This window comes from Cydia splendana, chromosome 23 (genome assembly GCF_910591565.1).
Source record: "Cydia splendana chromosome 23, ilCydSple1.2, whole genome shotgun sequence".
Lineage (NCBI taxonomy): Eukaryota > Metazoa > Arthropoda > Insecta > Lepidoptera > Tortricidae > Cydia > Cydia splendana.
The window spans coordinates 966,263-980,500 of record NC_085982.1 but is presented as its reverse complement, the minus strand read 5'-3'; the positions used below and the strand labels follow the sequence as shown (position 1 = coordinate 980,500).

Below are 14,238 nucleotides of genomic sequence, written 5' to 3'. Positions count from 1 at the left end.
CGGAAAATCGTGTAGAATGGAGAGCCTTGGTGCACAAAATAACGACCTCATGTGGCCGCGACCCTCAGTCATGAGGAATCGAGGAAAAAGACCGCGCAGCATACGGCAGAGTGGCGTTCTCTTGAGGCCAAGATTCTTTTTGGGTCACTTATCCAGTGAAGTCAATCTGGCCTAAATAAAAATTACCTAAGTTTCTCATCCTTTCTGTCTTAAGATTATTTTCCCAGCACTAGTATAGCCGAGTCATAACTCAGGGTATCGATAAACATGGGCCAAAGGCGCATTAGCGGAGTGGAGATATGGCGGGCCGCCAGCGACACTATGTGGTTACCATGCGCGGCTTTGTGAATCAATGCAACGATTTTACGAAAAATATTTTTAATCTCTCTAAGGTCTTAAAGCAAACATATTAGAGTAAGACCAAGACAAGTCTGCAATGAATTTGATAGCCCGCGCAGTGCAAGTGTTATTTTAAACGTCAAACTTCTATGAAATGATGACGTGTAAATAACATTTGCACTGCGTGTGCTATCAAAATAGTTGCAGACTTTTCTTGGTATAACTCTACATGTTCACTAAAAAGCCCGTTTTTAGGGTTCCGTACCCAAAGGGTAAAACGGGACCCTATTACTAAGACTCCGCTGTCCGTCCGTCCGTCCGTCTGTCACAAGGCTGTATCTCACGAACCGTGATAGAATAGACAGTTGAAATTTTCACAGATGATGTATTTCTGTTGCCGCTATAACAACAAATACTAAAAAGTACGGAACCCTCGCACTTGTCCGGTTTTTTTATATGTACACGAAAATATAAAAAGATGTGTTTAATTTTATCGTACATACCCAGTTTCCTAAATACCTAACCATAATGTTGACTATAGCTGAATAATAAAATATACACATACATTTATGAATGGGACATTAATAGTTTCTAAGTCAAAGTCGTGCTTACATAATACTTATAATGTTTACAATGAATATCATCATCATAGTCATCATCATCATGGTCAACATTAATATATATATTATGCAATTCTAATAATATTGTTTGTTGTCAAATAAACCATTGTAGTCCTTTGAATAAACATAAACATAACCCGCCACGTTGGACAAAAAACCTATATTATAGAAAGTCATCAGTTGTCAGTCATCTATTTATAAGATATTGTATTTTTTTTTAATCGTGGTGGTGGTGGTGGTCGTGGTGGTTTACACAATGTATTTTGTTAGGTAATTGTGTAATCTTCTGTCTGCATATATTTCTTTATTATTAAGACGAATAGATACATACAATATCAACGCACAACTACTTTCATAAATACATAGACTGCTAAAACCATAACCCTATGTTTATTGTAGTCTGATAACCAAACCCGTCATTCTAACTGTCAACATGTCTGCATCGATTTGAATTAATAATAGCGTAGTCTGTATGCAAATGATCTTCAGATCGAGTCTTGGCGACATAATTATTTCCCAGTGCACTTACCGCGTCTGAGGGCATCTCATTATGGGAAACTTTCTTTTACAGCACACGGCGCGGAGCCGATACGATTTTTATTAGAGTATGTGCGATAGGAGAAGAGTGAAATGTATCCAATACATTCTACGACTCTTCTCTTTCCGCACAGACTCTATGGAAAGATTTGAATCATCATCATCATCATATCAGTCAGAGGACGTCCATTGCTGGACATAGGTAGGCCTCCCCCAAAGAGTGCCACAATGACCGGTCTTGCGCCATCCGCATCCAGCGGACTCCCGCGACCTTTACCAGGTCATCAGTCCACCTTGTGGGGGGTCTACACACGCTGCACCTCCCGGTACGTAAGATTCGAACCGCTATTTTGTAATTTTAGTTGATTTTTGATGGACTCAAACGATCTGGCATGAATAAAAGTGAGAGCAAAGGTACTGTTCGTATTCACAGTACACCAGTATCTGCGGCAGTATTGCAGCGCGATATTACTCCCGATTGCATTGCTACGCAAATGTCAAAAAATTGCGTTCTGGCCTACTGGGTAGTGACCCTGCCTATGAAGCCAATGGTTCTGGGTTCAAATCCTGGTAAAGGCATTTTCACCACACCAGCACGGAAAGGCTTACTTTGCACTTCAAAAACTGATAGCAAAGTTGCATTTTATTCACATGTGAGGCAAAGTAATCAAATGCAAATTTTGAGTTGTTTTCTTATGTTTGCTGGTAGAAGTGACTTTTAAATGATGATTTTGGATGATAAATATTTAATAACATTCATTTGGATTTGATTTGGTTTGATTTTGTTTGATATTTTACATTTAATATTTGCTTCGGGTTGGTGTGGTGAAAAATTTTGTGTTTCACTCGGGGGCAAATTTTGTTTAACCCTCGTGCTTTGAAACCCTCGCAACGCTCAAGATTCCATTTTTCGAACCACTCGCTACGCTCGTGGTTCAATTTTGGAATCTTTCGCTTGCTCGGGTATCAATATTAGCACGAGCGGTTAAACAACAACTTTGCCCGCTTGTAAAACAAATAACTATTATTTGTGTGGTGAGCACGGATATTTATTCCCGAGTCTTTGGGTGTTTGTGTTTGTGTATGTAAAGGGGTTTCAATGTATCCTACACATGGATCGAATCATTACGATAAGTACCGAGATACTTAAGTTAACGACAACCTACCAGCCCAAGCATTATTTATTATACTAATGGCATAGAAGGTATAGCATCATATAGAAGTGGTATACGCGTGCCTCCGTGAGGGACAAAACATACGCAATGCGACACTATGATTGGTCGAATTTATTTGTTGCCCACCATAATCCATACTAAATTTACGGTGGGGAACAAAAAATATGTGAGACTGTGACAAGGACAAACAATAATAGCGCTTTCGCTGCTACTTCTACTGAAAGATACATAAGACTATCCCGTTCTGTCAGTTATCCCCACCACTCATGCCCAATCCAGTTTAATACTAGATTCATGACTAATGGCTAAGATCATGGAAAAAAATACAAGCGCCTGATAGCTGAATCAGGCAATTGTGCTTTCATTAAACATTTGCTGTTTTATTTTGACAGGCGCTTTTTTTCAAAGGGAGTCGTACCACAGTCAGTGGACTGACGCCTTTGATGTTTGCGTAAATGCTGACACCGCACAAGAACACAGTAGGGTTGTCAGACTAGGCATAAGACACGCTAGCCCTGTAAGTAGTACCGAGCTACTAACAATGGCGATGTATGTAGCTCGGGTGCGCGCGACCCACCCCTCGCACCCCGCACGATTGCCCTGTATATATATATATATATATATACTGTGGTCGTACCGTACGGAATAAATGATATTTACAATGTATCCTACACAAACGGATCGAATCATTACGATAAGTAACGAGACACTTCAGTTAACGACAACCTAACAGCGATCGCTTCGTTAACCCGTTCCGTGCCGGCGTTGCGTTCTAACCCTCTTTTTGCTGTCTGGATTGCTGTGCAGTATTTCTAAGTCGTCGTATATACAGCCGTTTTCGAGAAATTGGAGAACGTCCCGGGTGTGTTCGTCACAGATATTTTTTTGTGAGTTATGGATGTTTTCTATATGTATTTAAGTATTTATCTTATTTATCTATAGTATTCACGATACAAACCTTGATGTACATAGTGGGGCTAGTTCGATTTTGTGTAATATTGTCCCATACCTATCTGGCTAGTTATCTATTTTTCATTATAAAATATTTAAAGGCCGGATCATAGAATTTCATCATTTCATTAATAAAAACCGAAAATAAAAAACAGAATACCGATGAATCGTAAATTTTCTTGAAGTTGGATAAAAACTAATTTACTAAAACGTATCTAATAAAGTAATTTATTTGCACCACTTTTGAAGATTACGTTTTACCTATTATCTTTTTGTGATGTTCTGGCTATTTCGATATGCGTTTGAAAGAATTCAAATATTCAATCAAAAAAAATAATTAATCAAAAAGTTCTTTGTGTTAAAAAGATTTAATACATTATCGAAACTCAACATTTTTAAATAATTATGTACCTAGATTTCACAAAATATTAACTAGAAAACTAAGGGCAAAATAGGTACTCATTTTCTTTCGAAAATAAAATACAATAAAATCTAACAAGCATTGCGTGCGTACAGAATATAAATTTTCATCAAAAAAGAAAATGTAAGTAACGTATTCTTTTCGAAATAAAATATTTTCTCTTGTTCACTTTAACATCTTACTTTTAGGTTTTCGTTTGATAATATTTATTTGGGGGATTAAACAGGTATTTGATAAATAAATATTCTGTTGTTTACATTGTAACACTTAGCGTAACAGAAAAAATTTAAGGTACGTATTCTGCTTTGGATGCTTATGAAAATAACACTTTTTCAATCATCTACATTTAAAATTCATTATTTATTATTGATTACCGTGTAAGCACTAACTCCTAAATTCAAGTACCTACTTTTAATACTGTAAGAACAAATTAAATTTAAATTACTTTCTACGAAAATATTTTCATTAGTGTTACTCGTATTTCAAGTAGACACACTACTTTTTAAACTATAAACCAATATGACATTTAATTCAGTTTATACTTGTAATACTCGTACTCACAATTTTATGGTCCCATGCATTCTGCGACATACATATTTAAATTGAAATTGAAATTAGTAATGGCTATAAAAATAATGGGTCACAGACAATAAATCAAGCAACACATAAAATAAATGGTTAGGTATATGTATTCTATAACAAAAAGCGTAGAAATGAAAAAATGAATAAAAATATATTCAAACTCCATATTTTATTTTCGGTTGATATCTTAATAGCAATAAAATACGAAACAACAATTCATAAATACCTTCCTTACATATTTAAACTGACTTTTCTGTTTTTTACATAAAATATTTAATATCACTTTATTTTACTTCGATTAATATTGTATCTAATCATAAATATAACAAAATTGTATTATTGCATCATGGAAAAATTACAAATAAAAAATATGTCCATAATAATTTAGATTGTACCATAAAGTTCCGCAGTGAATCAATTTTGTTTAATTAAAAAAAATATTTACGTCAAATTAATTACGTTCAAGTGATAAGAAAATTAAAAACAGTAATTAAATAAGGTAGATGACATTATTTTAGAGCGTACTGTACATCGCTGTATACCTGCAGCCTATGGACCAGATATACCCAGCGATCGCTAAATGCTCTGCGGGTCCAGTACAATGATGCATTCAGGGTGCTGTTGCGGCTGCCGCGATACTGCAGCGCGTCCGGGATGTTTGCGGATGCGAGCGTGGACGGTTTCCACGCCACGCTCCGCAAGCGTTGCGCCGCGATGCTCGATAGGGTGCGCGACAGCCACCACAGCCTCCTGGACGTTGTGGCTAACAGATGGGACAGTGGCCTTCTGAAGCACTGGTCCACTATGCACGTTAGCCTCAATAATAAATTTAATTTAATGTAATATATTTAGTTTAATGTAATATTTTTATTTGTATAAATTTTACGGGGTTGTAATTTATTGTAATTTAATTTAATTTAATTTTTATTGTAAATCTTGACAATGTTATAAGTTTTAATTTTTAATTTTTAATTTAATTTTTATTTTTTATTTTATTATTTTAAATCTAATGGAATTTAGTTACGATATGGATTCTATGGTCCGAAATAAATGAATTTTATTTTTATTTATTTATTATTAGGAAATGTGTATTCAGATAGTTTTATGTTTTTTTTCTGTTGACTTTAAAATTAAAGTCATTTATTATCTAAGATTAATAGGTCGATTTGTCGTTATACGAATCAATTCATTTTATGAAGTAAACTAATTGATAATTATTTGAATTTTATTTAGATTTATATTACTATCGCAGGTGTTCTAAATATAATTTTAAATGTTTAACATTAAAGCACAAATCTCCTTTACTACAAAATAATATATAGTTGTTGTGAAAACTAATAATTAAAATAAGGTTCATTTGATTTAATTTTTATTTGGAATAATTTATAAGAAGTGATTTTACTATAGATGCATTTACCCTGCTAAACACGTGCAAGGTTATATATAAATCAGAAACGAAACTAATGAATGCAGTCTAAGTGACATGAAGAAAATGGTAAGTATTAACTTACGAATTAAAAATGTTACTTTTATAAATTCATTAATTAAAAAATTACGATGTATATTATATTAAGTATAACATTTTGACGTACGGAACACGGAAGTGGAATTTTATTTGCCATAATTAACGAGTGAGATAAAATAAATAATAGTAAGATTTTTATAAAATTATTCGAGGTAATTTGGTGACAAATTGTCATCGATTTATCGTTGTTTTATTTATGTACGAAAACGATAAGACCGCCAATTCTGTTATCTCTACTTTTATATTTTTGATTTATTGAATTGTGAATTAAATTGTATTGTTGTTGTAATAATTTGAAGCTACAAGTGTGATCCTGTAATTGGCTTTCCATCTCTTATGAATTTGGGAAACTCTGTATAGATAGCTGTTGGATCTCCAAAATATAAATAAATAAATAAGTTGAGCAACATTGATTTTGCATAGAAAACTAATATGGGTGACGGAGACCGAGGTGAGTTAAAACAGCGGTTTTTATAATCGTCTTGAGGTAAGGAACTCATATTGAGGGACCAGCGGTCTGTGAGACCAGCAGTACGATTATGGATGGTTTTATCCACGTGACAAAATAACCGTCACTTATTAACAGAGCGCGATTGAAAGTGATGGATACCGTTTTATCACGCTGTCACGTAGACAAAAACGACTATCATATCCGTACAGGCTAAAAATTACAAAATTTACGTTGTTTCAACCTACCTCTGTTTTAACTCACCTCGGTTTTTGCTATCTCAAGTAATTAAAGTATTATTTATATGTTTTCAGCGATTTCAACTATTTCTCTTATTCCTATGCCTGATTGGGGCCTTTGCGATGCCCGCCGATGAAGAGTCTAAGAATGCTCAGAAACCTGATATTGATATCGCAGCGTTAACTTTAAAACCGTGAGTTTTTACATTAATTTATTATTTTAACGAACCTTTCTGACCTGCTAGCATGAGTTGCGTTCTCGCGCGACTCCATGCATCAAGCGCGACTTCAAGTATGGACTCGCGCGCGAGAACGCAACTTATGCTAGACCGCCTGGTCTAGTTGGTAAGTGAACTAGTGAACCTGCCGAATAAAGCCGATGGTCTTGGGTTCAAATACTGGTAAGAGCATTTCTTTGTGTGATGATGGGTGTTTTTATGTTTTTTAGTAATTATAAATAATTTAATTTTTAACAAGCAGAAACGTCTGCGAACGATGCTATTAAGCTTAGAATAAATTTAAAAGGGGAAAAATTACTGTCTTGTGTGAGATTTGAACTCACGGCCTCTGGATCGATACTCCAGCGCCCTGCCATCTGAGCCACCAAGACCTCATCCATGCTCAGCATGTTATTCTAAGTATAAATAATTTGTTTGTTATACATAATAATTATAGTATATCGTTGTCTTAGGACTCAGTATATGTAGCAAAAAAAAAGAAATAGGAAATATATGCACGTCCTTTGAAATTGAAAACCTTCCTTTGAAAACACCTTTTGACGGACTATTCTTCATTTAAGTACTCTAGCGTTCTCTTTAGTTCTACCCTCCTTAATAAAACATAAGGTGGTGGTACTGGTGCTCGACGCAGTCCCAGTACATGTCATCTTGAAACTTAAGTCATTGTCAATACAGGTGAGAGCAGGGTGTCATCTATTGGGCATTAGCATGTCGAGCACTAGCACCACCTTACCCAATTGTGTTTCTTTGACGTTTTTGGACATGTTTTAGGCGTGGTATAATTGTTATTTTTTTGTTATGTTTACAGCCTGGCTCGTAGCGCCGAAGAAATGAGTAAAGCTGCTAAGGATACCGTAAAGACTGGAGTAAGGAAATACAATTTTTTTACTAATTAATAGAGCGAATCTTCTACACTCATGAACTAATTTAGAGAAACGCGTAAAAAAGTTTAATTACTAATCTTGAAATTACTTTAGATGCTGTATCCAGTAACTAAACTAGTATATAACTGGCCGTGGCCACACACCTTTCAATATAGTCTGTCGTCGTCGTCGTGAAGAATCGTGGAATGTATTAGGTCCCATACATTCCACGACTCTTCTCTTTCCGAACAGACTCTATATAGTAAATTCTATTTATTTATTCACACAATTGAAGTAGGTAAACTAACTAACATTAGTTTAGAAATTGCGTGAATATTAAACCGACAGGCCTATTCGAATTTCGAGATAATCACAAGATCTTGAGACGATTTAGAGATCAACTAGATCTACATTAGATATCGACTATATGTGACTTGGATATCTAAGTCATAACTTGTCGAAATCGTTCAAGAGGATCGAAGTTTTTCATGCTTAAAGTCTTTACTTTAAATTACTTAATCGAATATTTGGTTTTTCAGGGCGATATGCTGGCGTCTATGCTAGGATGAATGGATTTGGCATACCCATGAATATAATGCAGTGGCGACTTACAATAATTAATGTAACGACTATAACAACCGCATAATAAAATGTGACTAATAAATTATGATTTTTCACTATTTTATTTCATCTTTTCTACGCGGAAAGTATCATTAAAAGTAATATTTGTATTTGTTTAAAAAAAATGTAACCTACTTTATTAGTAATTACAGTTTAGATACAGCATTTAGATATTAAATTTCATCTAAATCGGTTCAGCGATTTAAGCGTGAAGATGTAAAGACAGAGAGACAGACAATAAATAACAGACAAACAGACGGCGCGATTCGGGAAATTAATTAGAGATGCACTAGATGTGAAATAGTAAAGATATGTGACGTTCCACGACAAAAGGTACCTTATGGCGGCCGCAATAATATTGGAGCGGCGTTAATAATAGCGCAAGCGCCAACCGCCATAAGGCACCTTTTGCTGTGGAACGTCACATATCTTTACTATTTCATATCTAGTGCATCTCTAATTCATTTCCCGAATCGCGCTGTTTGTTTGTCTGTTATTTACTGTCTATAATTTATTTCCCGAATCGCGCCTAGAAAGGCAGACTACATACATATAACTATAGAACCTACTTACAAAATTTTCATGAGAATCAGTTGAAAAATGTGACCTGTAGAGAAGATCACCCGGGCTTACGAAAAAATTATTGCCCGATTTTTCTAGAATTTTTTTTTTTCACCTTTAACGGAGACCTTCACTCCGCTTCGGTCAAAACTTTACCGTCTACTGCAAATACGGTCGTTTTCACAGTAGGTACCCGAATAGATAAGTGTCCTCTGACACAAACAAAATACATGTTTTGTTGTATATTCAAATCGCTATCGATGGCTGGCGCGGCTCCAGCAGGATGTTTGTCTGTCTGTCCGCCCGGTGTCCGGAACTAGGGATGGGAACATACCTTGGTAGGTATTTTTTCAGTAACATTCCCGGTAAAATTTCCCGCTTAAGGTAGTATTGCATATGAGGTACAAGCTTTTATATAATTTTAAAGCTTTTATATTATTAGACTTACATCCCATTATGCGATTAAGCTGAAACTTCACATACATATGTAAGTAAGTAGGTAGGTATTTTATTGAGACAAAAAATACAAACTAAACAATAATAAAACTAAAACTAAGTAAGTTGAAATACAATATACAATGCAATATTATAGTACCATCGAGCTGATCTGATAGGAGATGGCCAAAGGAAAACTGATAAAACAATGCAACCTAATTGTGTTTGAGTTTATTAAAATTGTCTCGATGAGTATGAGTGAGTATGAATACTGTCGAATGAAAAGCACTCCGCGATATTAGCTTGTATCAAAAATGTATTACCTTTTAAGCTTTATTTCTTTTTTTGCTTTGCTTGACGCTCAATGAAATAATGAGAAGTGGGAATAATTTAACTTGCAAGATTTGGTCCGAATATACATACATACTAAACATTGCAAATGAAATAAAAGCTTCTCTTTTGTTTTCTTTTGTTTTCTGGACAAATAAATGAATATGAGTATGAGTTAAAAATACACGGTAACATGATAATATTTCCGGGAATGAAAACACTTTAGTGCCCCATCACTACCCGGAACCGACGAATTGGCACCACACTGTATTGAAACTTTAAAGATTACTGGTGCCAACCATTTTCACGAGCAAAACTGCTGTTGCCCGTTTCTTATTGTCAACATTGTAACATTGTAGCTGGCGTTCTTAAATTCGAGTGAGACAGGATTCTTGGGAAGAGAGAATGAAACGGTAACAGTTAATGGTTTTTTCTAAGAAAAACTGCATCAATACATTTTTAAGAACAAAGAAAAGGAAAGGAAGGGAGGAAATAAGAAGAAGGTAAGGGAAGGAAACAAGGAAGGAGGAGTAAGGGTAGAGCCGCCGCCGCCGTCATACAATCGAAATTACGCTCTCATTTTAAAAATACATTCCGAATTAACACGAAATTTAACATGAACATTCAAGTAATAGGCATATAACTATCTGGTACCTACTAGTTTTCTTTGCTAGAATTTTAGTACCTATGTACTAAGAAATTAGAGCGAGTAGAAGTTTTACATAAAAAACTTATATTTTTACAGTCACTTTTCACCTAATAGGTCTTATTATTATTGTCATATAACGATTTATCATTAATACAAATTAGTCTAGATTTGCATTCATACACTTCAATCCTTCATCATTAATTTTATCAACCTTTTCGTTATTCATCCAAGAGAAGCATTCAGATTTTAAATACATATATGTAACGGAATTGATATTCTCAATGATTTCTACTGTTATTATTTCTAGTTTCACTCTTGATATATTAGTCGTGGTCACAAGCTTCACAAAACGCCATTCATACGACTGCGGGCCTAGTCAAGAACCCCTATACGTCTACCATCAGTTTTGACATTGACAGATACGCTCACGTCTACGTAACTTACTTTCAATGCATCTCGCTCGTACTCGCATATTAGTGCAAGCGAGATGTACAGAAAGTAAATTACGTAGACGTGAGCGTTATGTCAATGTCAAAACTGGTGGTAGACGTACTAGTGTAAATTTAATTCGATACCGTGACGTGACGTACAGCTACGCGTTTGCGTTAAATCTCATTTTGTATGGGTTTTGAATACCAAGCGAGACGTTTTGGAACGTCAGGCTATCGAATGAAATTTACACTGGGGATACAGATGACAATCTTTGATAGAAAAACGTCAATAGAAATTAAAATAACGTATATAAATAATCACGTGAATTTTCCTAGCGTAGGTTTGTCATCCTGATTTATTGTTATTTTTTGTTTGGCGTTTACGTACGATTGTTACTTTGGCTAGATCCACTACTTTCAACTCTTTTTCTATTATTTTTTGTACGAGCGCGATGTAAGACAGGAATGACGTATAAATATCAAATCAGTACACAATTATGGAAATCCGAATGTCACTTTAGTTCAAACGGCTCGAGTAAATAGGCTATGTGTACTTAATATCGGATTTATTACCCTATTCGAGCCAATATTTACATTTATTACAAACATATCGTAATAATTGGGATTAAATTCCATACAAATGTTAGCAGTTGAAATTTTAAATGGGCTATTGGATTTTACGATAATATTTACTGTTTACTGTTGAATCTCATAATAATATTGTATTTATTTAGTAAGATATTAATTATAATTTTATGCACTCCTTCCGGCGTATTATGGATGGTTTTATACACGTGATAAAATAACTGTCACCTTTTAACACCGCGGGATAGAAAGTGGCGGACACCGTTTTATCACGATGTCACGTAGACATAGAACGACTATCATATCCCTTATTAATCTGTCAATAAAATTCAGTGAGTGATAGTAGTATTTGATAAAAACAAGAATGGTTGTTTATGTGATTGTTGCATGGGTTTATGAAACGAGCTAAAAGCGAGTTTCACAAAAACATCACACGAGTTAATAATTATGTAGGTAGGTACCTACAGTTCCATACACTGTTTTATCTACACAGCTATTATAATCTCTCTATGATGTGTTTAGGGGCCGCATGTTACGACCGCCATTGTGGCATTAGATCAGTGATGACACACTTAATAAGACGTCATCTTGACTGATATCAGAAATGAGGCCAAATCAAATTCCTTTGATATTCAGAGATGTTGGAAATTTGAATGTCATTATTAAATCGATATTGATGTTTTTATTAAGTACGCAATATTATAAATTTCTTAGATAAGATAATCCTGAAGCTAACATATACGTACCTATGGTTTTTTATATCGTATCTGTAGAAATAAAATACTTATTATACTAACAAATACAAATAAACCTCTCTTATTATGGCTAGATTGACCTGTCCCTCAAAACTACACAATACAAATAATTTTGAATCCTATATCCCGGAACTAAAACTCATATTCCATTGACATTACATTTGAATGAATAGATCACTAAATAAAGCATTATCGTATCTCGATTTCCCGTGCAATATAGAAATGAACTCTATATTATATGATTTAGGTTTAAAGTAGATTGTAGATATAAATCACGTGAAGACGTTTGGATGTCTTGAGATATTCTATTGACATTAAATTTCAATTTATCACAGGCTTTCAAGTGAAGATGAATCGAGGCGGCAATAAGAAATAGATTTGGAAGAGAAATATTGAATTTATGGATTTCCAAATGTTATATTTCAATAATTTACAGTCTTACAATAAATACAGTGCCATTAAAATGATGTATGGAACAGTAACATTGGGATATTGAGGAAGTTATTTACGCCAAAATTCCTGAAATAAATTTTGAAAATTTGGTTTCCTGATACATGAAATTTCGACAATATATAATTTAAACATATTTTTGAAGTGAAAACTTCTTTAGCGGCGCTGAGCACTTTTTGAGGTGGGGAAAAAATGATAAACTCGAGACAGCGTAAGGCGTAACGCGTAACCCTCTCTTTCTACCGCGCGGCGAAAATGTATGCCTGAGCCTGCTGTTTCGTAAACCTAAAATTTCTGAGCGTCCTATAGTATTTTTCAAACCGGAAGGGTACGATAAAAGATGTCAATTCAATACAATTTTGCGACATTTGGCATTTTTAGGTTATAAATTGTATGGAGTTGACATCTATCATCGTACAGATCGTACTCTTCCAGTTTGAAAAATACTATAGGACGCTCAGAAATTTTAGGTTTTTCCCACTGAAAATCACAAAGTTATTTCTGAAAAATAAAAAACAACGGGTTGCACTCCGGGAGTGCTGACAGAAGTGAAAACTCAATGACTAGTCCAAAATGTCTGCAGCACTATGTATAATTGACCCATCCTCCTTTCTATTGAACGACTTTAGTTCTGAAATTGCTGGTCAGTGAGCTTGTTTAAAATTCGAAATTCATATTTGTAGCCTTAATTGCAACTTGCAACATATAGTGCAAAATGTCTGCAGCACTATGTGTAATTGATGTTAACGCCATCTAGCGTTGTATCGTCGCATTACTTGAAACCCCTAAGCACATCACTGTTAGTACTACTGGTACTACAGTTAGGTATATTAATACCAGTTTGAGGGAATCTCACTAGATGGCATTTAAATATAAATAAATAAAATAAAAAAACAATGACATTGTCCGTCACACATCACGCAAGCGCACTGCGCCGCCTAAATAAAACAGCAGGCTCAGGCATACATTTTCGCCACGCGGTAGAAAGAGAGGAGAGACGCCTTACGCGTTACGCCTTACGCTGTCTCGAGTTTATAATTTTTTCCCCACCTCAAAAAGTGCACAGCGCCGCTAAAGAAGTTTTCACTTCAAAAACCGCGAAGTATCATTTTAAGATATTCTTAAAGGTTCTATTTTATTTGCCTGTTGAAAAATAACACTTACTAAAACGTGACCTGTTACCCTAAAAGCCTTAAAACATTATCTTTTTTTTGAACACTTGAAACACTGCCACAAAACATAAACCGAGTAACATCCATCTCAAAATTTTAATTCCGACTTAAACTAAGATCTCATTTTGAATAATTCTATAACACCCAATCCATTGCAAACTAGACCTTACAATTAAAACATAAAGTCCAAATTCGTAAATACTTAAGCGTGAGTTATGATGTTTCGTAGGCCGTAACGCTGCATTTCAAAAGTGCATGTCTTACACGTGCGGTTTTGAAAGACATGAGCGTGTTAAGTTTTCATAGTATG

At 34.8% G+C, this 14,238-nt stretch overlaps 1 protein-coding gene and 1 long non-coding RNA gene across 11 annotated transcripts in view; one reads left to right on the top strand and one right to left on the bottom strand.

The window, feature by feature from the left end:
* The window catches only part of LOC134801938 (hemicentin-1), a 669,034-nt gene that overhangs the window by 189,507 nt on the left and 465,289 nt on the right, over positions 1–14,238 (bottom strand). The window lies entirely within an intron of this gene.
* Positions 5,981–8,603, top strand: LOC134801953 (uncharacterized). Of its 2 annotated transcripts, none has more exons than XR_010145764.1 (4): positions 5,981–6,120; positions 6,913–7,031; positions 7,885–7,942; positions 8,479–8,603. It is a non-coding gene; the product is annotated as an uncharacterized LOC134801953 (long non-coding RNA). The 2 variants fall into 2 exon arrangements; XR_010145765.1 differs by lacking the exon at positions 5,981–6,120 and adding an exon at positions 6,581–6,601.